A 23,276-nucleotide genomic window follows, 5' to 3' on the forward strand; every position below is an offset into this window, starting at 1 on the left:
CAGGATCTCCCTTTTTCTGGCAGAATAATATTCCATAGTATATTTATACCACATTTTCTTTATCCATTAATCCATTGATGGGCATGTAAGTTGTTTCCATTCTTTGTGTGCTTTAAATAATGCTTCAATGAACATGAGGAAGCAGATACTTCTTTAAGATAATGATTTCAGGGGCGCCTGGGTGGCTCAGTCGGTTAAGCGTCCGACTTCGGCTCAGGTCATGATCTCACGGTCCGTGAGTTCGAGCCCCGCGTCAGGCTCTGTGCTGACCGCTCAGAGCCTGGAGCCTGTTTCGGATTCTGTGTCTCCCTCTCTCTCTGCCCCTCCCCTGTTCATGCTCTGTCTCTCTCTGCCTCAAAAATAAATAAACGTTAAAAAAATTTTAAAAAAAAGATAATGATTTCATTTCCTTCAAATATATACACAGAAGTGGGACTGCTGGATCATATAGGTAGTTTTTATATTTTCTAACATAAAAACTTCTTAATTTTTTGAGAAACCTCTGAACTGTTTTTCATAGTGACTGAACCAATTTACATTCCCACCACCAGTGTACAATTATAGTTCCCTTTTCTCCACATCTTTGCCAATACCTGTTATTTGGTTTGGCCCAACTAATTAGGAGCTCATAAGAGATGAAGAATCAACTGCTTCTTTCCTATGGGTTATTTTCTCAGTAGATCTTCTTCACGTTTATCCCCCCGTTACCATTATATGCATCATGTTTCTTTTGGTCTGCTTGTCTATTCCTATTCCACCATGTTATTTTTTCTTGACTTAAATGAAGACTGTGATAGAGAACTCTCATCTGACATGACTCTCTTTCCTTTCATGTTTCTCTACCAATTTCTAACAGACCACATCAAATCTTTTTTTGTATTGTATTGCAATAGACTTGTAGAATATAGTTGTAGAACAAATAAATAAATATTTTCCCTTTGAAAATTAAGAAGGGAATGGGACTCAGCAACATCAGAGTATTTCCCATAGTATCTAGCAAAGTGTTTACACATTGTCAGTACTTAATTAAAGCTTTATTGTTACAGAAAGAGATAATGCCAGTGAATGCATTTTAACAAATACATAACATATAAGCCTTTTACATAGAAGCTTCTTAAACAGAAACTTCTTGTGGGTGAGGGCCATTCTACTGTTGTTTTTTCTCCCTGTGCATGTAATAGTACAACTAATCTGGAAGATATTTGATTAAAGCTAATGATTTCATTTGGGGTTCACAAGATATGTTTTTGCTGCAGGTAGCAGAATACTGGTCTAAAAGTGTTTTTTAAAAATAAGAGTTAATAATCTTGCATAATGACATTTCTGGAAGTAGATGGTTTTAGATTTGCTTGATTGAACAGATCAGCAAATGCTAAGGTGCATAAGGATCACCTGTCATTTTTATTTTTATGTTGGTTCTTTTCTTATAGACACATCACACCTATAAGATCTCCAAGTTTGTATCCTCATAACAACAATGCCCAAAAGTAATAAGAAAAAGCAGGGTTTCTCCTCATGTCATCTCTTTGATCATGCAGTAAATCATGCCTATAAGCTCCCATCTACCTCCTTTCCATGTTTAATGGCTACATGAAGACTCCTATCATTCATTAGCCATGACTAGTTATGATTTATCATCAGGCAGAATCCACTGTACCTGAGCATAATGCTGAAGGGATAGTGGAATAAAACCAAGTTCCTTTTACCAGTGAAAGAGGATGAAATTTCTTCCTGATAGAAAGTCAACAATTTCTGTCACATGAAGTTTCATGTTTTCAAGTCAATAATAGGGGCAACACAGCACACATACTGAAAAGAGTGGTTATTTAATTTTTTTCTTAAAACAGTTTGTCTATAGAACTTTTTAAAAGAAATGGTTGATAATTACTTATGAATATCTTTAAATCTTGATAAAATAAAGTGATTTTTTAAAGGCATTTGCTCCTGATTAGTACTAACAGTTTGTTTTTATTCCCCAGTTATCTTGTCAACATAAGATTGTGCTATTTCTTAATCACTTGATATAAATTTTAGAGAAAAAAAACCCACTACCACAGAAAAGTGATGGATTCCCCTAGAACAACCTACAATTCAGGAATCCCAATAAGTAAATACACACACACACACACATTCACACAAAACATTAGTGAGATTTAATTTTCCACAGATAAAGCAGAATTTATATTTCCAAAATATTATTTTTCCATCAAAACTAATACATAATTTATAGTTTATTATAATGATGTTATGCAAATATCTCCTAGGATTTCTATTGAAAGATTGTCTTTCGATTCTATGTCACCTTTTTTTTTCTCTCTTGATTTTTCTTTTCTTTTTTTCTTTTCTTTTTTTGTGGGAGGAGAGGAAAGAGAGTCCTTGGAACTATGGTTTAATTGATTATCATTATCAAAAATAATTTCTATACCCAGGAGGTTTTTACGGACTAATCTTGTTACAAAGATTTGGGAGTCAAAAATACGGTTTGATTAAAAAAACAGGACCTCTGTCTTTGTTTTCTAAACTACTCCAAATACAGTCTTATAAGTAATTCCAGTAAACTTTCAAGCAATAGTATCATTGCTATAACAGATACATAAGTTTAAATAGTATAAATTAAAAATATTTATTAAGATCTATTTGTTTTGTTCTCATTGTTATTTTTTAATCTGTCTAGTTTCTTTTATTCATCTAGCAATGTATATGTATTTTAAATATCTTATTTCCTGGAATCAATATTCAATAATTTGAATTAGATGTTGATAAGTGATCCTCAAGTGTCTACTTGTCTTTTACATGACTATCATTTTCCCTGATAATTGGAATCAATCCAGTATTGTCTTTCTGATGAGCTTGGCAATCCTAGGATATGAAATATGTGATGGAAAATTTCTCTGAATATCCTTGCTGGCTTCATAAAATAGGCATCTTGGGAAATGCTGAGCTTGTGAAACAGGTAACTAAAGTAGGAAATGGATAAGATTTCTAACTTAAATTGGCCATTATATGAAATGAACAAACTTGCTTCCATTTCCTGAATAAGGAATGATTTCTTCCCTTCTGTGAATTGGATGGCGATCGATATGGCGGGTGGTAGGGAGAAATTAATAGTAATCCTTTGCCTATGAAAAGCAGCACTTCTAAGAATTGGCATGAGATGTTGCAGCTGTGGAGTTGGGGAAAGATCTAAGTTACTTCGTCACAGTATTGAAAATTCACCTCCACAGGATTAAGCTTACATGCCCTTATTTCTAGGAGGTAACTTGTATATGTGAGGTGAGGTCTACATTGTATAAACCAAAATGGAAAAAACCAGTTAAATAGAGAATTAGGACACAGTAATCAGTTATATGGATTTTCTGTTTCCTACCTGCATAGTGCATGGTGGCAAAGTACTTAACACACATGCAGACACACACATGTACACACACACACACACACACACACACACACAGACAAATGCATACTTGTTTTCTAGTTTGGAGTTCCCCACATGATTTCCCTGGCTGAGGTGAATTCATTTCCTTTCTTTTTCTTTGGGTCATACCATTCCTTTTGTTGTTTTAATAACGTTTCCTATGAACCCTGTATTTGTCTCCTTGTACTTCTGCCATTAACTACTATTGAAATTTTAATTGCATCTTGTTTTATGTAATTTGCTACTTTGCTTATAAAGATTATGCTTCTCATCTGTTTCATACTAGAAGCTCACTGGGGACATGGAATACATTTTTAATTTCTCTGAATTTTCCACACTGTTTGGCACACAGGGGGCATTCGAGAATAATTGTGTGTTGAGTGTGTTGTGTGTGCTCAGGGCTGAGCACATTGAAAATGTGTAAATGATTATATCCTGACTGATCTATTATCATCATAGACTAACCATTTTTCCCGAGAATGACCAAAAATGTATATTAAAAAGTATATACAGTTATGTACACAGTGGAAATGAAGGCACGATTTAAGAGTCTGGTTATTAAAGTTGGTTTAAAGCTTTATGTCATATATATTCAATATTTCCCTCGTAAAGTCTTCAAATTACTTCAAAAGTACAAAGAAAAGTGAGTTTTATTATATCTCACTAAACAAAAAGTTCTTCATTCTCTCTCTCTTTTTCAACATGTGTACCACACAGACAACTCATTCACGTTTCTTGGCATTTTTAACCATTTTGCATTTAAAATAGTTAACACATGCCTAGGAGAATAGAAATAGAATTATCATTGGCCATTTTAAACCATTTAGAAATGTTTGTGCTTATCTACAATGTTTAGTAATTCTGTGTTCATATTAAGCCTCAAACTCTGAATATGAATAATAATGGATTTTTTCTTCATAAGGAACAAATGAGATCATATGGTTGTATCTAGTCTGTGAATTTTATGTATTCATTTACAGATTCATTCACATGTTCAACAGATATTGACAGTGCCTACTACGTGTGGGTGGTATTCTAGATAATGGAAACAAGAAAGTTAACACTGATCAAGCAGGCAATGTCCCTCCTCCCTTAAAGCTTCAATGTACTAGAGAGACAAAAAATAAATAAATAAATATACAAAGCAAAAAATGTCAAATAGTGTAAATGCTAAGAATTACATTCAATTGGGGGTTGTTCGGACTATAAGTACTACAATGAGTCAGTATTATAAGGATCCTAAGGCAGGAAACAGCCAGGGATGTTACCTGAGGAGGAAGAAAACTATATGCTGGCACTTGGGAAGTGGAGAGTGGTTCTTGATGGAATCAAAGTGGTAGGCAGGAATCAGGTCATGTGAGGCCCTACAGGCTGAAATAAAGAGTTTGCATGTTATTTAAAATAAAAAAGAAAGCACTACAGTTTCCAATAGGGAAGGAACATGATCAGATTTACATTTTCCCAAAGATGACTCGGGCTGCTATGTGGAAAATACATTGCAAAAGAATAAGAGGAGAGTCAGGGCAACTGGTTAGAAGTTCCTGCAGAACTTCAGTCAAGAGATGATCTGGAATAGTCTAGCAAGTTGGAAGCAGAATTGGTGAGAAGCAGACAGATTCAGAATATATTTCAGGTACCAATTCTAAAGTGAGCAAGAGGGTTGAATGTAAATATGGCATGAATATACAGTTTGTATCATGCGTTTTGTTAATTACCTCATCACCATTGGAGGATAACACCAGAATGACTATGGCTTATCATACAGCAGCTTAGCAGAGCAGTAGAAACAGGTGGTCTGAATATTAGAGAAGTTGTTTAACCTTCTGTGTTTCAGTGTTCTTATCTATGAAATGGGAAATAATAATATTATATAACACAAAGAGTTGGTGACAGAATTAATACATGCAAAGTACAAACAACAGCGTCCAGTATTAGTAATGCTACATAATATAATAAAAATAATGGTTATTTTTGAATGTCCACTATGCAACATCAGTATGACTTAATGGAAAGAAGATGGCTTGGGAACCTATCCTTAAACTCCTGCTCCATAATGCATCATTTCTTCTTGGCCTTCAACATGTCACTAAACCTATCTGAACCTCAGTTTCCCCACCTATAAAGTGGAGATATTCAATGCCACATCATAAGACTGATAAAGGATTAAATGGGATATTTGTAAATCATTCAAATCTGTGATCGCCAAGAAACTTAAATATTAGTTACTGTGGAAAGTCAACTGTTTCCAATTCTTTATTCCTTCTCCTCTATAAAATTTAAGACGTTGATCTTAGCCATATGAATTTCTTAGCCAAATAGATGTTGCCAACAAGATTCAAGGACAGTATTTATATGTGCAGATTTTGGCTTGTCTTCTTGTGCTTTTGCAACGTGTTGTGAGAATATGGCCCAGGTAGTTGCTGGCCCAAGGAGAATAAGAAAACAAATGGAACAGATCTGAAGCCAGTATGACACCTGGAGCCAAGCTCAGGGAATCCACAGCTAACCCAAAGAACTATGAGTAAGCAAAAAGAAACATTTATTGTTGTAAGATACTTGGATTTTGAAGATAATTGTTATGCAGTTTCACTGCAGTAAAAGTTGACTAATACATTACCTTTTCCCTTTCTTTGTTTTAAATCATGATAATTCCCAATACTTTAAATTATATCCCAAACTTAATTGTTTGACGTAAAGAATTCTCAAGTATAGTTCTCTAAGACTTTGAACTGTAGTTCATATTTATTATCAATAAACTAGGATTGTTCACAGTAATCATGTGATTGGCATTGTAGATTCTCTTGGAAGAAAAAAGGTAAATATGTGAAACTTGATAAAACCAGGATCTCTCACTGAGAACATACTATGAGTCTTCCTGAAGTCCTATGTCCCAGGCATGCTTATGAACTCTGAGATGGAGGGACTGGAGTAGGCAGGCAAGATTTCCTAAATGATGTTGGTATTGAGTTGGACATGAAGGACAGGTGTATTTCAACAGTGCCACCTGAATTCTGAAGCATTTTGGCCCTACAAATACTGGCTATGAAAAACATAGGAGTCATTAGTCAGTCCCTGACTTTTGTTTTTTCTGAGGCATAAGGAAAGGCAGTCCTCTCTCCCAGCTCCAGGGTCAGAGCCTCCTGACTGTGTATTTATCTACCTGCCTAATGGTACCTGATTTCCTCAGAGGCTATTGGCAAGACAACATTTTGGTTTGATCAAATTCATCTTCTGACTATTGTTTTTGTCTTTAATAAGCCAAAGTGACACTTTACATTGAAAGTTAAAAGGAGAAGAGATAGGGGAAGTCCATTGATTTACTGTTTTATTAGAGGAAACAAAGATGTGCTGTGGCCTCACATGTAAAATGACCCATCTTTCACCTCTGAAGGTTTCAGATTTGAACTAGGTGTATTATTTATCCTAACTCTGTCAGGTGCTGTAATCACAGATACAGAGCATCCAGGGGGAGAGGGAGGCAATTGCTGGAAGAGGAATTTTGAGTAGATGCTATCAAGGTATCATCTTTCCCAATGTGTTAACTATACACCTCAACAGTGAAGGAAAAAGGAAGGAATAGAGAACGAAGAAAGGAAGAGTGGGGGAAAGGAGGAAAGAAGAAAGTGGAATAGGTATCTGTTAAGCAAGTAGTATAAACCAAGCACAGATTAGATACTTCATGATATATGAGGTATATATAGTTATATACTTGGTTAATTGTTCATGTTGTTCTCCAAAGCTATACATTAATAGATCCATTTTACAGATGATGAGTTTAAATAAATTGCTTAATATCCTGCAGCTAATAAGAACCTGTATTTAAATGTGAATGGAATAATTTAATTATATAATGATATCAAGAATAATCATCTCATTTAAACTTTATAACAACTGTCTGAACATATTCTATTATTGTTCAGTTTTAGAGAAAACAGGCTAATGAATGTTTAACAACATGCGAAAAGTCATACAGCTTATAAATGGCAGAGCTCAGCTCACACTTGAAGTTACCTAACTACAAAGCTCCTGCTTTTCTTCTTCTAATTAATGAGTGTAGTTATTCATTAATGAGATTTAATGAGATGATAAGAACAAAATTCACTTGTTTTCCAAATATGTTTGAAAGAGAAGGGCAGTTGGTGATTACGACAGACCTTGAGTAGTGCAGTTTCTGTGCTGCTTCATGCATCTTGCCTAATTTAAATAATTTCCAAGTCCTTTTTCTTCCAGTTGTTACAAAGTAAAATCTCTCTTTCCCACCTCTCAACTCACCACTAATTGCATTTCTCCTATTTAGCAGATATGCACTTCTGTCAACTAAACCGGTTTCCCCCTTCTGCTAAAGAAGCCAAGGATTCAGCAGCAATTAGGAATAATTGTTGTGATTTCTCCACCTACCTAACTCTGGCTTCCAACAGAGCAGCACATCCCATTAGCCTTTGAAGACAAGAATGTTGAAAGAAAAATGTATCTTTTGAAAACCAAACACCGTTGAATTTAGCATCCAGTAATCTTTATTAAGTCCTTCTCTGGGCAAAACAAAATAGATGATGTGTGAAAACACAGAAAAAGTGGAATACAAGGTTGTTTTCTTTAGACAAGTGTCAAACATTAGAAGAATTAGGTGGAGGAGGGCAAGGTAGCAACTATAAATTATAAACTGAGACGTGAGCCCATAGTATTCTTCAGGTTTTACCCAACTTAAAATTCCAAGATTGGGTCATTCCTTTGAGTTATCAATTCATGAAGAATCCCTGTTAAAATGAAAATTCTCTTTGAAGTGATGAAATGTACAGCTGTGTATGTGTGTATAAGTATGTGATGGCGGGGGGGGGGATGGGTATCTGTATGTATTTGTGGTAGAGAAAGTGTTGACATCTCCCCAACACTAATCCTATTGAGACATTTAATGCCTTTACAACCTTAATGCCTGGCTATTTGGAATGCAGAGAGTAGGCCTTGGGGAGATAACTTAAACTGAGATGTTTTTAAGTTCCAGGCAACCTGTCTGTCTGGACGGCTTTCACCTAAGTTTTTTTCTTACCTGTGCTCCCCACTTGTAGAGAATTTCACTAGTTGGCTTGGGATGTATCTAAATTTGTTTGTATCTATTTGCGGTGGACTTATAATGTAGTACAAAGTAGAAAAAATTTTAAAAAAGTCACTCAAAAACCCAGATTTGCAAGAACTGGTCTGGAACATATGAAAAAAAAAAATCATTTGGAAATAAAAACAAACACTTCACTTACTCTATCAAAACATTATTCTGATGCTGTTTAAGTAGTCATCCATAAACAAACACATGTACAATTTGCTTACCAAGCTTTTATTTCAGCCCATTTTTAGCTATACATATAGACCTTGGCATTTAATCATAAGGCAAAATGAACAGTTATCCCAGTGGCTAGCAAGAGGTCTTCTCATTCTAAAATATTCCCTACCCTCCCTTCTTACAGCCCCACTATTCAAGACACCAGATCATTAGAAAATATAAGGATCTTGTCTCCTGGTAAAATATGTCATTGTTACAGCCCTGTCCAGTTGGAATGTGATCATAGATTAGTTTAACCTGATCATGAAATTAGGGAGCTCAATTCATCGCCCTGACCAAATAAAAATAGGATGGGAGGTAAGAGTCATGGTCAGAGAGCTGCTAGGACTTTGAACCTTGGCTTATTGAGGAAAACAACAACAACAAAAGAAACACACTTAGAGGTGGTAGTGGGTATGGCTCAAAACCACAACCCTTATGAAGAGTCAGATCCAAGGGGTCTGCATTGTCAACGTTTATGCAGATACCAAACAAGTGGGTTGCTGCCTTTTTGATATCAATTTCAAGTATCAGAAATTCCACTCTCTCCCCACTCCTTGTATCTTTCCTTAATAACATACATAATATGAATTTTTGAAATATTGGCACAATTCCCCTGTAGGAGTAAAGTTACTCCATATTAAATCCTCTCAAACTTCAGCTGTGAATTTCAAGTTCAGCATTCAGGGAGTTGGTTTCTCATCTCACCGTCTTTGCTGTTTTTTCACTTCAATCATAACTTCAAGTTCGACTTCATTTTCTCTTCTCCCTAGCACTAACCTTATCAGTTATCTTCATGTAAAGCCTTCCACTACCTCATGCTAATCATGTGGACATTTTATTTGGAAGTATGTGGACCTGCTTGAATCTCTTCTGCACATCCAGATACTAGACATGAGGACAGGTGGTTCTAGGAGCAGTCTCCTGCAGCCAGAGGTGGGGGCAGGGTACTGCTCATGTGAGATCAGGAAGACCTTGCTGTGTTCACTCTGCCTTGGGCTGTTCTGTTGGATTATTCTCCAGCAGTGAAATTTATTAAATACTGTTGTTTGCAACCTGATATTTGGGGGTGCTGTACTGAGAGAGAGAGAGAGAGAGAGAGAGAGAGAGAGAGAGAGAGAGGAATAGAATCAAACTGAGTTTTCATTGACGTACGCTTCATTTTTCCCTTGCAATTACTTCAAAAACAAGTCTTACCAATGGATCCCCAAGTACTTCCTAGGAGAACATTGCAACACAGAAAATAAGTGCAGATATTCTGTGTACAGGTGAAGAATCAACTTCCCAAGGCAGTCTCTCTTGCCCTAATTAAGAGAAAATGTTAGAACCAAGCAGAAAAACATACACTTTCACAGCTGGATCTGACTTCAGTGATCAAAGATTTCCTCTTGGGGAGGAACCCTAATCATTTCTAAGCCAATGGCTATCGGCTGGTAAAACTAAAGCATAGTGAATTTTCAGGCAGAATATCTTGAATGGGGTAAACAGAAGCTGATACCAAGATAAAAGAGGAAAAGAGGCAGTGTGCTCAAGGAGTGTACTGTGGTACAGCATGCAATAATAAAAGGACAACTGGAAGATGACTTCAGAGACCAGAGGGCCAACCCTGGTTCCCTTCTGTATCATTAGGGAATCACAATTAGAGGGACTAGTGTTTACCTGGTGTGTCTGATAAATATCTAGTGTATATGATACCTAAGGTATTATATACTATTTGTCAAACCTTCCCCATGGGGTGGTTCTAAATCTCATAAATTTGCTTTCAAAGGCAGATTTTTATTAAATTCCTGATTATTAATGTTCTTACTAGATAGGGCTTAAACCAAGGTTTAACACTGCTCTTGGAAAATATTCTAAACATACTATGGTGGCTATTCTCCACGTGGCTCACTGCTTCAATACAGGCTCACCCTGCTGTATTCCTTGGGAGGCTTGGATTGCCTCACCCTTATCTTCTGGGTTGAATTCAAGACTGCATCAATGGGAGGTACTCTCAGTAGATTGTAAGCCAGGGTGAAAGAGTCTGAAGTACTTATTTTCCTCACTCATTTCCTGCCTCAGCACTGTGGTTCTGCCAATAGCTGGTTCTGATGCCTGACAGAAGACCTTTCCCTGGATTTGAACTCTCATCAGACGGGGACGAGGTTTCCCACACCTCTGTCACATCCCTTTCATTAAGCTACCCTTGTTTCACCCTTTTGAGTGTGAATTTTGTTCCTTCTAGAACTATGACATTTTTTGTTCCCATTGGGATTGTAAGAGCTGGTGGTTACATGGGGATCCCAGAGAAGCCAAGGCAGAAAAAAACTGTTGGCCTTTGTATAGGCTATGTACACATTAATCCTCATTGTGTGCCCCCTACATTCCTCCTTCAGCTTTACATGAAATCCTCAACATAGATATGTTGTCTTTGCCTTAACTTTCAGGGCATCTGCCAAACTACAACTTGGAAAAATGCAGCAAATTAAGCATTTGGCTTGGCTTAATGTGTCAAAGTAGCTTCTGTAAATCATGAGGAAGCAGGGATTATTCATTAATTTATTCATCCATTTGACTGTTCATAAATTCATTCAATGAGTATATGTCTTTGTGCCAGTCTCATGACCGGTGGTAAACAAAAGGTACACTCCACTGGTACAGCAAAGAGAGTCTAATGGAAGTTATCATTACCTCTAGGCCTAAAGGTGCAAGGAAAGGGTGCCCAGGGAGTATTAGTGCTATGGAATCAGTCTATCAGGAAGGAGTTATTGTTGTAAAAGAATATAGACATTGCCATATGAACAGTACCCAGGTAGAGACAGCAAGGCAAGCTGCTTCTTCCTTTGTCTTTCCTCTCTCAAATTTCCAGAGAGTGACTGCTGTGAATCCAGCCCAATATAAATCCACAAGGCAAGGTAGTCTAGGTGAGTCAGTTTATAGGGGGTAGTCCCTTGAAGGACAAAACTGGGGAAGGAGGATAGCTCTGTTTGTGTGACAAATGGAAAATCACTTATATAGACTATAAATGATGTAGAAGGTGAATATATAAGTCCTGACGAAGAAGATAGTGATTCTTGCTCACAAGAAGCTCAAAATATAAAGGTACAGACTCCAGAGCAAGACCAATAGTAGTATTTAATGATGTTGACTCCGCCAGTCAAAATCATCTCCTTGGGAAAGTGTGATTCTTTTATGTACCAATAAATTATTGCTTAGACTCAATAAAAAATCTAAACTATTTTGCAACTAGTTGCTACTGATAGCCAAACAGTTTCTTCCACTTTAGTCTGGAGAGGTAAGAAGTTATGTTGGAATATTAAATAGGCCATTTCAGTTACATCAGCATATGTATCCCTTGTCAGCGGAGATAGGCTTCCTGTCACTTCCTTGAAATTATATTGTATGAGGAATTTAGAAACTGGAGGTCTCCCCCATTGGACGCTCTACCACTGGTCAGACTGGCTAACAGTTGCATTTATAAAAGACATTTTCACTGGAGGTATTCATGACCACCCTCAGGCCAATGATTCACTCAGAGGACTCCGAAGTTATTCTCACCACTATGGCTTATTATAGCAAAAAAATACAGAGTAAACTCAACAAAGGGAAAAAACCACATGGGGTAAAGTCTGGAAGAAAACAGTATCAAGTCTCCAATAGTCCCTTCTCACTAGTGTCAAAAAAATGTACTTAATTTTTTTACATGAGACAACACATGGGAAGGGTTGCCAACATGGGACACTTTTCCGAGCCTGGTTGTCCAGGATTTTTATTGGGTATTGGTCACATAAGCATACCGCCACCTATGTGACTGACCTCAGTCATTCAAGCTCCAGACCCTTAGTGGGAAAGCAGCTGTTCAGCATACATCACAGTTAGAATCAACTATCTGGACAAACTGGGCACTATGGTTCAAGGTCTCAGGCATGCAAAAGACACTCTTATCAGATAGAACATTTTAAGAGCTCAGTTCTCAGGATCCCACTAAAGGCCAGTCATGAAAACAAGCCTTTCTTTGAAAAGGTTTGAGCAACCCAAACCTGCTGAGTTAATCCTTTTTTTCACCCACTTGTAAAAGTGCTATATTAAATTTTCTTGTTCCTCTCTCAATGTGAGCAGCATTTCTGGAAAAATAAAATAAAGAGCCCATGTCCATACTTTCTCTGATTTGAAGCTAGCCACCAGCAAAATTGTCAGACTAATCATATTGACTCTTATGTCCCCATTTGCTTCTTTGTATCTATTTTCTCCACCTTTAGGGTTTACTCAGTCTCTTTTTGCAAGCTCTCACCATCCTCATGCTTTCTCTTCTTCCCTCATCAAACCCCATTTTTAGAAAGGCTTGGAGATTGCCACTTACTGCTTACAGTGAGCCTCAGTTTCTGCTTCTCTCAGAGAGAGTTTACAACTCAATGTCCAGCTTTTTCCATCAAATGAAAAGATGTGGCCCCTGAGGAATGGAGAAGGAACCCTCCAGGAAATGATTACATTGTGATGTCACTAAACCCAGCCCTAGGCATTAGCTCTTTGACATTTCACTTTTAGAACCTTATTTTACACTATCCAGACATTGTAATTTTGACTCCTAAATACCTGATCATTAGTTATCAGTTCACTGCTATTCACATGATAATTATACCTCACTAAACAGTCCACAATGATATCCCTCATCTATTTATTGGAGGCCACATATTCGGCTGTCATTCTCTGTTAGAAAATACCGTTTCTCAAGTAATAACTTGAACAAAATATGGTGAGGCCCTTTATGTATTCATAAGTAACACAGGACATTTCCCCACTTTAAGAATCAGTATTTCTCAGATATTCACCTTTAATTGACAAATTGTCATTTTAAAATGAAAACATCATCAAGAGAACAGATTTCATGTATTTCACATTTTGTTCTTTCTTCTATCCCTGGCTGAATTTCAACCAAGAACAAGTATTGAGACCACAAAGTGACATGATTGGAAGCAGGATGGAAAACCATCCATGAAATTTCAATAGTCAGCTTCATATTATGTCTTCCCTTTCTCCCAACAAAGTCTGAGAAAACACAAAACCATTTGTTATTTGGAGATAAGCAGCTGTGTTTGGGACAATGCAATTACTAAAACACTCTATACTCTAGGAAAAGAAATGTGCATGTGAACGTTTGTATCAACGCATATGCTTATTGGAATGGCTGTTTGTTGCAGGATGTTTGTCGGTCTGTATATGCACGTAAGGCTATTTACCACACAGTGTTTCTGTCTATACCAATGGTCTCTTGTTTCTAAAAAGAATTTCTAGAAAACACATAAGAATGAGGAAAATAAATCTAAGCTTAGTTGTGCAGGAATTCATCTAACAGCCCAGAAGTTTGTAATAGTAGAGCCCTGTTCGGAGCATATATTTTTCTATGATGACATGAGAAAGGAAAACAAGACCCCTCAAGACTTGCTAGCCTTGAATATTCGTAGACCTAGAGAAACATACACAGCAGAAGGGACAGGATCTGCATAAACCAGGTGTGTATTCACCTCATTGTGGTGACAGCCCAGGGCTTTTTTTTTTTTCTCCCACTTCCTAAACAAAACCAACAGCATATCAGTAAGTTACAGATTCAAGACTATTGCTTCTGGCATATTTCTAAGATAAAAAATTAAAAGTAGAGATGTTTACACTGTCATTTTTTTCCTTTGTAGCAAAATAAACACGGCAGAAGTTTAGAAGGAATAAAACATAGGTTGAACAATTTCCCTGACCTTGGGGTACCATAGTACTAATTTAGTAAGATAAAGGAAAACTTCAACTTGTCTTTCTAATTTTCAGTCACTGTATTGCAGCCTGTACCCAGGATTTTTCTCCTCTAGTGCACTCTACACAGTAGCCAGAGTGACCTTTATAAAACACAAATTGAATCATGCCATCCCTGCTTAACATTTTTCAGTGGCTTCCCATTGTGTTTAAAATCCAAAAATCATACCATAGCCTTCAAAACTCTAGGTGATCTCACCCTTAGGCTTAATTCCTAACTTTCCCTGCCACTGTCCTTTTTACTCAACATGTTTCAGGCTATAAGAACACCTTCTTGTTGTTTCTAACACACCAATCACTTGCCTGCCTTTAGGCCTTTTGGAATCACTGCTCCCTCTGCCTGGAATGCTATTTGCTTCTCTTGGCATGGCTGCTTTCTTCTTCTTCTTCTTCTTCTTCTTCTTCTTCTTCTTCTTCTTCTTCTTCTTTTTCAGGTAGGGACTAAGATGTTAATGTCTAAAAGAAGCATTCTCTAAGAACCCTTTTATTTTCCAACTGAGCACCTGGATTGCTTTCCTAATTTTATTTACTTTTAATTACACACACACACACACACACACACACACATCCTGTGCTCACTGGGGCTTCCTCTCTCCTCTTCTAATGCATCTATTGTCAGAACACTACTTGTTTATTCACCGACTGACTAAACCCCACCATGTCACAGTCACTGTTCTTGTCCCTGGAACACTATGATGAAAAAGCACCATGTCTGTCCTCTAACAACTACTGAATTACATATTCTAGGTTTTAAAAAATTCCATTAATTTATTCACACTATTCATTGAATCTAAGATGCATTAAACTCTGTGCTGGGTTCTTGGGCTACACATTTAAGCTAAACAAATTCTGGCTTCCGTGAAAAGTTTATTCTGTAATAAAAAACACAAATAATTACCTAAATTGCTAAGCAATTCCAATTATGATAAGTGCTTCAAAAGTTCAGAGTTCTAGGATTGCATATAAACCCGTCCTAGTCCTGAAGGATGGGAAGGACATAGTTAAGCAAGGGAGAGAGTGTTCTAGAACAGATGGTGGGAAAGCTCTGAAATAGGCAGAAGCTTAGTGTAGTAAGGGTAAGGAAGAGGGTAGTGGGACTAAAACACAAAGAGCAGAGGATGAACTCTGCAAAGTGAGCTGAAAATAAAGCAAGTATTAGATACTGCAATCCTGAGGCGGCTACTCCAAAGAACTGGAATACATTAAAAAAGCAAGAGTAGATCACAAAAGTGAGTGACTAGACTTTTTATTTCTAAAAGATTAAAAATTCTTTTAGTATTAGAGTTGGTCAAGTGAAAAATATCTTAAGTATCTCTGTACCTTTGCTCAGTGCCTGAAACATGGCAGACACACAAAACATATTTACTTAATAAATGGCTAAACAATAAAAGGAGAAAATACACTTCCTATTAAGACTGTAAGTTTCTTGAGGATAGGAAATACGATTTTTTTTGGCATATTTAACATTCTTCCTCTTGACTTCCAACAAAACATATGAGACAAAGCAGATGCTTACTAATATTGTGACTTCTACTCTCTTTCCTTCTCCTATCTGTGCCAATATATCTCCAAGCAATTAGGTCACAAAAGTAGCTACCAGTCTATGTGTTTCCTCCTGTTCTTGCTGCTCCTGGAACTTGAAAATTAATTCATAAGGGGACGTGCCAAAAAGAAGATAAAATATTCCCTCACTCCCAACAGCCACACAGATGCGCAGGTATACACTCATCGATTCCTATGCAAAGCAGAAAACGGAAGAAAGAGAATGTTTTAGGAAATCTGTCCTATGCATTTTGCCTGGTTTTGATGATCCTTATCTTCATTTGCTGTAATCATTGGAATTGCACATTTGCTTAAATGTGTGTGCGATGGCATATGACAAGCAGATGAAAATTGGCAGTCTGGTCATTTCTACTCCAATCAATATTTCCTTCCACTCAATTAGCATGTGCTCTATGGTTTTAAGGCCTCCTTATTGGTTCTGCCATTTTGCTATAAAACTTAAGTGTTGCACTTCCAGGCTGCATCATAATCACTTTATTAGTAGTTGAAACAATTTGTAAAATGTTGAGGGAATATTCTTGCCAAAAGCCCTGGTGTGAGACTGATGTAATGAAACATTCTCACCCTCATAGACTTAAAGACCGTGATGCCTTTTGTTTCTCATACTTAAAATCTTTTCTTTTAACCAGAAGACAACAACTATTATAAAAAGTTGTATTATTTTTGTCTCCTTACATACTTTTGCCTTTTATATTGCTGTGACTATCATTTGGTTTATCTTTTCCTCCCTGTCCTCCTTTGCTAGTGCATTTTTTGCATTTTACGAAAACCTCATGATGTATGTTTTTATTGAGTAAAGTGCAACCTACTGTTTTCAAAGAGCCTCCACTAACTGGGTTTGTGATGGGAGTACAATCACTGAGTATAGGGGAGAAAAAGGAAATTAATTTAGTCTTTGAAGTCTTAGCAGAAAAACCTTCTTTTTCTTTCTTTCTTTCTTCTTTCTTTCTTTCTTTCTTTCTTTCTTTCTTTCTTTCTGTTGAAAGAGAGAGAGTGTGTGCATGTGGGGGAAAGGGGCAGAGAAAGAGACTCTTAAGCCTGCTTCACACTCAGTGGAGTCCAACACATTGCTTGATCCCACAACTTTGGGATCATGACCTCAGCCAAAATCAAGAGCCAGATGCTCAACCAACCAAGCTACTCAGGGACCTCTGAAGTCTTACAAGAAAAACTTAACTACAAGTTTTCACTTTTCTAAGATTACCTTGGTCTGGCACAAAATCTTCCTCTCTATCTTCTGATGTTAATGTCTACTCAGTGGTCAGATGCTTTAGCTTTGTGTTCTATATAGTTTCTTGATCTAGACTGGCTTTCCTGTAATCTGGAGTTTTGAATTAGTCATCCTTCTTCTACCTTGTGGACCTCCTCATTCTCAAAGCCACCAATGCTGATAGGGAGAGGGGTTTTCATCCTAATTGTATTACAAACTCTTAGTAGTCTACTAAAGGGAAGGCCTCTCTTACAATTTTTCTTACAGTTCTCTTTTTCAAGAAATTTCAAGGAAATTGGTGTCATCTCCTCCCTAGATTGGGATAGAACAAGTGACACCACATATTTATGCACCCAACTTATATTTTTTTTTCTGCCAAGAATCAACTTGATTCTAAGATAAAGGGTGAATGAATTCTCCTCTCCCACCTCAAGTAATCTCTGCTTAGTTGGGGCTGATGTTTTTTGAGAGGTCTCCTCTGAGTACTTTTATAGGCCCCATTTGGAGTTCTATTATTTATGCAATAGGACTCACCACTCAACTTGAAAACTGAACCTCTAAAGAGCCCTTCTGGTATGCTAGAGGTTACTGGACCACATATAGATAACAAATTCATACTTCTATGAGATTCTTATAGAAGTCTCATATGTCTTTCTACTAAACTAAAATAAATAAATAGGTGTGTATGTTTAGCTGATTATATCTGCAATTCCAAAAGAAAATCACACAAAATACTTTTTACTAAAGTTATTTTCTTTGACAATAAATTAATATTTGCATCATTGTACTGAAAACCCTTAAGAGAACACCCACAGGGGGAAAAAACATTCCTAAGATTGTTTTAAAGAATCCAGTTCTCTTGCAGTTCAAGTGCTTGGTGAATATCAACCATATGAAAACCTAAACCAGAAAAAGACAGTGTCTATATTCGAAATAAAATTGTACATTTATATAAACAGAATGAATTTACTAGATTTTCATATAACACTTTGTTCCCTATTTTGAAAGGAGAAAATGATACCAAAGTGTACATGGTTCTGTCTGTAAGTTAGTGTTTTCCTCCATATATTCATTTTTATTCAGATTTTTTTATAATAGCCTTATAATTTAAAATTTTTAATTGTAGATAGCATGACCAAACACAAGGGAGGCCCCAAGGATTACTTTGAAAAACCTGCTGAATAGACATATTAAAATAAGACAATATATGTAAGTAGAAGTATTTACAGTAAAACAATTTTGTTTCAATTTATGGACTTCTTTACATCCACTCTGTCTCTTTCCACAAAGTAATAACGCAGGACATAAACTAGAGGAAAAAAAAAAGAAAAAGCAAACAAAGTATGGGAAATATATCTTGGTTTCATTTGTGTCAAAACAGCAATAAACTGGAAAAATATATTCAGCTAAGGTGCTATTTGGATTTTATTTATAAAGGCTACCATCTCCAGCCTAATGTTCATTAGCTTTGTCCTTGTTGCCTAGTTACAGATTTATAATTTTTGTCTCTCTTGTTATTGACGCCTCTAATGGAGAGAGCAGTAACTGAGGGCCTGATGAAAACACTTTTCATCTCAATTCAGAGATGTTAACATTTTTTGTATGTCCAGTGCTGCTGATTACAATGATCTGGGAAAAGAATGGTCCTAAAAAAATCAGTGAGAAGGACCTCAGGGGTGGTCTGAGATGGCCTGTCTTTGTTTGGTTAGGTAAGTGTACTATTAAAAAGTTTTATAAACAGGATTTGCTTGTGAAAAAGGTATTGAACAAGGTTAGCGATTCTGCCCTAATGTGCCACAGATAGTTAGGTGTGGTGGTTACATTATTAAATGTACTTCTTACCAGAATAATGTCAGGAATCACCTGTAGATCAAATAAATACAATTATAAATGTTACACTGAGGTTAGTGAAATATTTGAAATCAAAATTGTGGCCCTATAGTTGAATACCAATACTGACAATGAAGACGGATAACTTATCAGGTTCTGAAAAAGCCTAATTTTACAAGTTTAGGGTGCTCTGGTCTATGAATGTTTTCAAGCTCCCAGTAGTATCCCGTATTATATTTAAATTTCCATATCTTGATGAACTTTATTTCTAGTAAAGCAGAGACAGAAGCATTAGATGACAAATGAGACGCAACCTCTAGATCAATGCTTCTGAAAATGTAGTTTGGGGATCAGCTGTATCAAGATCACCAGAACTTGTTAGAAATGCATATTCTTTGGCTGTTTCCTAGACCTACTAGGTAAGCTCTGGGGTGAGGCCCAGCAATCTACATTTTACAATCCAGGTGATCATGTTACCCTTTAAGCTTTGAGAACCACTACTCTAGAATAAGGTGTCCCAACCTCTGCACTCTGGACATTTTGGACTGGATAATTATTGTGAAGGGCTGTTGCCCACATTGGCATATTAGGAGGTATATAAGCATTCCTGGATTCTACCTACTAGATATCAGCAACATGCACCCCAGTTGTGACAGCTAAAAATTTCTCCAGACATTATCAAATGAATCCTGAGGGGAAAACTCATCATTGAGTTCAGAACTACTGCTCTAGATCAGTAACTTTAAACTTTATTTGGATCTTGTTAAAATGAGTATTTCTGTGTCCAAACTCTGCAGCTGATTTAGGAAATGTATAGAAGGACTCTATGATCTATATCTTCAAGAGGGATCACCAGTGGCCCATGAGCTATACTGTAAAAAACAAAGCCTCTGAATCAATGGTTCTCAAATTTTGCTATGTTAAAAAAAAAACCTCTATCTATCTTTCTAAATATCTATTTATCTATTATCTGTCATCTATCCATCCATCCATCCATCCATCCACCCACCCATATCTTTGTGTGGGTGATTCCAATAGGCTACCATATTTAAACAACTTCTCTAACTCAGTTGTTTTCTGTGTTGAATGGATATTGGAATCCATGTATTGGATTCTGGACCTTATAAAATTCTTCATGCCCATGCCTTGCCTCAGACAATTACATCACAAACTCTGGGATGGGTCTCTGACATTAGAAAAGTGATTTTCAAATTTTGCCACACACTGGAATCATCTGAGGATCTTTTAAAAGCAATGAGACCTGGCTCTCAGCCCCATTCTGATATAATCAGTATCAGGTTTGAACTTCTGGTTTCAGGAGATTTTAATGTGCCATAAAATTAGGGCACCATTACATTAGAATATCTCAGAAGCTTTTCATAAGTTCCTAATGGGAAAAAGGGGTTGAAAAACTGCCATGAGCTGTTCCCAAGTCTAAAGCTTAAGTGGCTAGTTTAACTTGTTCTTTCTTTAAAAAAAAAATTAACATTTATTTATTTTTGAGACAGAGAGAGACAGAGCATGAACAGGGGAGGGTCAGAGAGAGAGAGGGAGACACAGAATCTGAAACAGGCTCCAGGCTCTGAGCTGTCAGCACAGAACCCGATGCAGGGCTTGAACTCATGAACCACGAGATCATGACCTGAGCCAAAGTCGAACGCCTAACCAACTGAGCCACCCAGGTGCCCCAACTTGTTCTTTCTAATAGTGAAAGAAAAGTAAATGATCCCATTGAACACTATGAATTGCTCATAGCTGATGATGCCTGAATGAAATTTAGAGCATCAAATATGAAGAAGTCTTCATGTTTCAGCCTTGGCAGAGACTTAATAATAACAGAGAATTTGGTATTCTTTAGAAAAGGGTGTCTTATGGTCTCTGAAGAACCAGTAATGCTCAAGTTGTACTCCATATATCTACACATAATTGGGGATGATGACTAGGCATCATTATTTTCTAAAGAATCCCAAGTGATTCCAATAGTACAGCAGCGTTTGGGAAACACTGTTGCTTTTTTAGTACCATCAGCAGTCAACCATTTGTCAACAATTGCCTGAGGATCCAAATTCTTTGAGAGCAAGAATCAGGCCTGTGACTTCTTCATATATTCTCTGATTTTTTAAAGAGTGTCTCTTGCCCTTTGAACAGGTATTTAATGGGTTGATTAATTCAATTAGGCAGTTGAGGCTATTCAATACTCCACAATTATGTCATTTGCCTGCATATAACTCAGGATGTTTAGATAGATTCCTGATAGATTCCTTCAGGAGCAAAGGATCAAGAAATAGATTTATTTATCTACTCAGCATTTTACACTTGAATACATGTTATGTGTGTTTACACATTCATATATAAAAATACATATACATGCACACACACAAGCAAGCAACATATTGTGCTATATTTGATTGGAGTTATAAGAAGGAAAAATAGAACTCTCTGCTTTAAAAAGTTTTCAATTGGGGAAAAAAAGATGGAAATCAGTTTTTCCAAAGAGCTCCTCCTGTAAATCCATTATGTCCTCCCAATAAACTAATACAAAGTACCAACCTTTCTTTTAAAGTTCAAAGAAGTCTTTGCCTGAATGATACACTTTTGAGATCTTCTCTTTCCTCTTAGCCACTAATCAAATGAAGACTAAAAGGTTATCTATACACCAGGCAAGGAGCAACATATGGAGTGCAAGAACTTGCAGCAACATAACAAGTGAAATGGACCTCACTCTTACTTCACTTCAGTCAAGTTTTCTAGCAAAAGTCCTCTATTTTATAGTCATGATGGGATTTTCTGGTTTTGTTGTTTCCTGTCTTGTTTCCTTGGACTTGGTTTAACACTAGCAATTTAACTCAATTTCTGTTTAGGTCTCTTTTACATAAAGTCCCCCACTTGTGAAATAAATAACTTGAACTCAGTAGTCCTGTACTGTTACTTATTTTAAATAAATGAATCTTAATTTTTCACAGAATTTCACTGAAAGATTTAACATATGTAACATTCCCAAGCATAGCTTGTCTGCTTGAGCGAAGAAGGCTACCCACAGCATTCCTCATATAGCTTCCTCTGCCCCTGAGGTGATATCCCGAATGCCTGGTCTCTGGAGAACACAATTTGAAGAGCATCAAGTTAGATCTTTCTCTAATTACTTTCAACTCTAGGAACTTTGGTTAATTTTTGTTGGCTAATATGAGCAATTCTACACCTGTACCAAATAGAGAATTTACGTAGATCCAGTTGAGGTACCATGCAGAGGGTGTAAACACTGAGACACATCCATCACACACAGAGATTTCAATGCAGATCACATGTAGAGATATGAATTTTTCTCTATCTGCCAGAAACATAACAGAAACTCCTCTGTGCACCAAAAGAAATTGTGCCCTTTCAAATATTAAATGTCATCTGTAGAAATGCCAGGCACCATTAAATATGGAGAGAAAAAATTGGAAAAGATTGCAGAGTTTTATTGCCCTCTTTTTCGCAAGTCACTTGTACACACATCTTACTTTAAAAGAAAACCCTAAACCTCTATACAAGAGTTATTCCCTCTGCAGCTGTTGTAGAGATATGACAGGCTGGAATACAGTGTTGATTGAAGAGTGGGATTTTAGTACAGTGAGATTTGTTTGTGCTTTGGACTGCATGCTTTGCAGTTTTATGGAAGGATGTACTATTTCTCTGAACATTGTCCAGCAAGCTGCAGCACAATGCATCTTAACAAACTCTATTTCGTGGGGAATAAATAGCATGCTGGGACTTCCATTAGGACCCAATGCAAAAACATTTTGTGATGAGGTTCCCAAAGCATCTCAGAACATATATATAAATAAGCAGATGAAGTTCAGAAAACACCTTATGGAATGAGCTAACCGCCTTCAGTGGAAGAGGCAGGAGAGCTGAGGCTAGTCTCCCATTGTTTACTGCTGGTGGTGAGAATTAATAATGGATATTCTAAGCATATATTATTTATCAGACCTGATCTTGGACCACACAAATCTATTGAGGTCACCAAAGCTATCTTTTATTTAAAATCCAGGGCCCAGAAACTAGAAAACAAAGAGGAACAAAGTAAGTTAACTGATACTAGATAGGAAAGATATCATTATAAATGTCTCTTTTCTACGACAGAATTTTTCTCAGCCCGAAGTATTATTGAGTTTTCTTGCAGGGGG

At 36.8% G+C, this 23,276-nt stretch overlaps 1 long non-coding RNA gene across 3 annotated transcripts in view; it reads right to left on the minus strand.

Annotated features, from left to right (window-relative positions):
• LOC122237041 overlaps positions 1–13,165 on the minus strand; it is a 28,462-nt gene extending 15,297 nt beyond the window's left edge. For 2 of the 3 annotated variants that reach the window (XR_006215240.1, XR_006215238.1), the window contains exons 1-4: positions 13,066–13,165; positions 9,924–10,030; positions 5,131–5,258; positions 4,684–4,786 (exon numbers count right to left, since the gene is read on the minus strand). This is a non-coding gene — a long non-coding RNA (uncharacterized LOC122237041). Of the gene's footprint in view, positions 1–4,026; positions 4,195–4,683; positions 4,787–5,130; positions 5,259–9,923; positions 10,031–13,065 lie in introns of those variants that run through there. The other variant, XR_006215239.1, reaches the window with a different exon arrangement.
• Between the last annotated feature and the right edge of the window lie 10,111 nt (positions 13,166–23,276).

The sequence above is a fragment of the Panthera tigris genome, chromosome A3 (assembly GCF_018350195.1).
Source record: "Panthera tigris isolate Pti1 chromosome A3, P.tigris_Pti1_mat1.1, whole genome shotgun sequence".
Classification (NCBI taxonomy): Eukaryota; Metazoa; Chordata; class Mammalia; order Carnivora; family Felidae; genus Panthera; species Panthera tigris.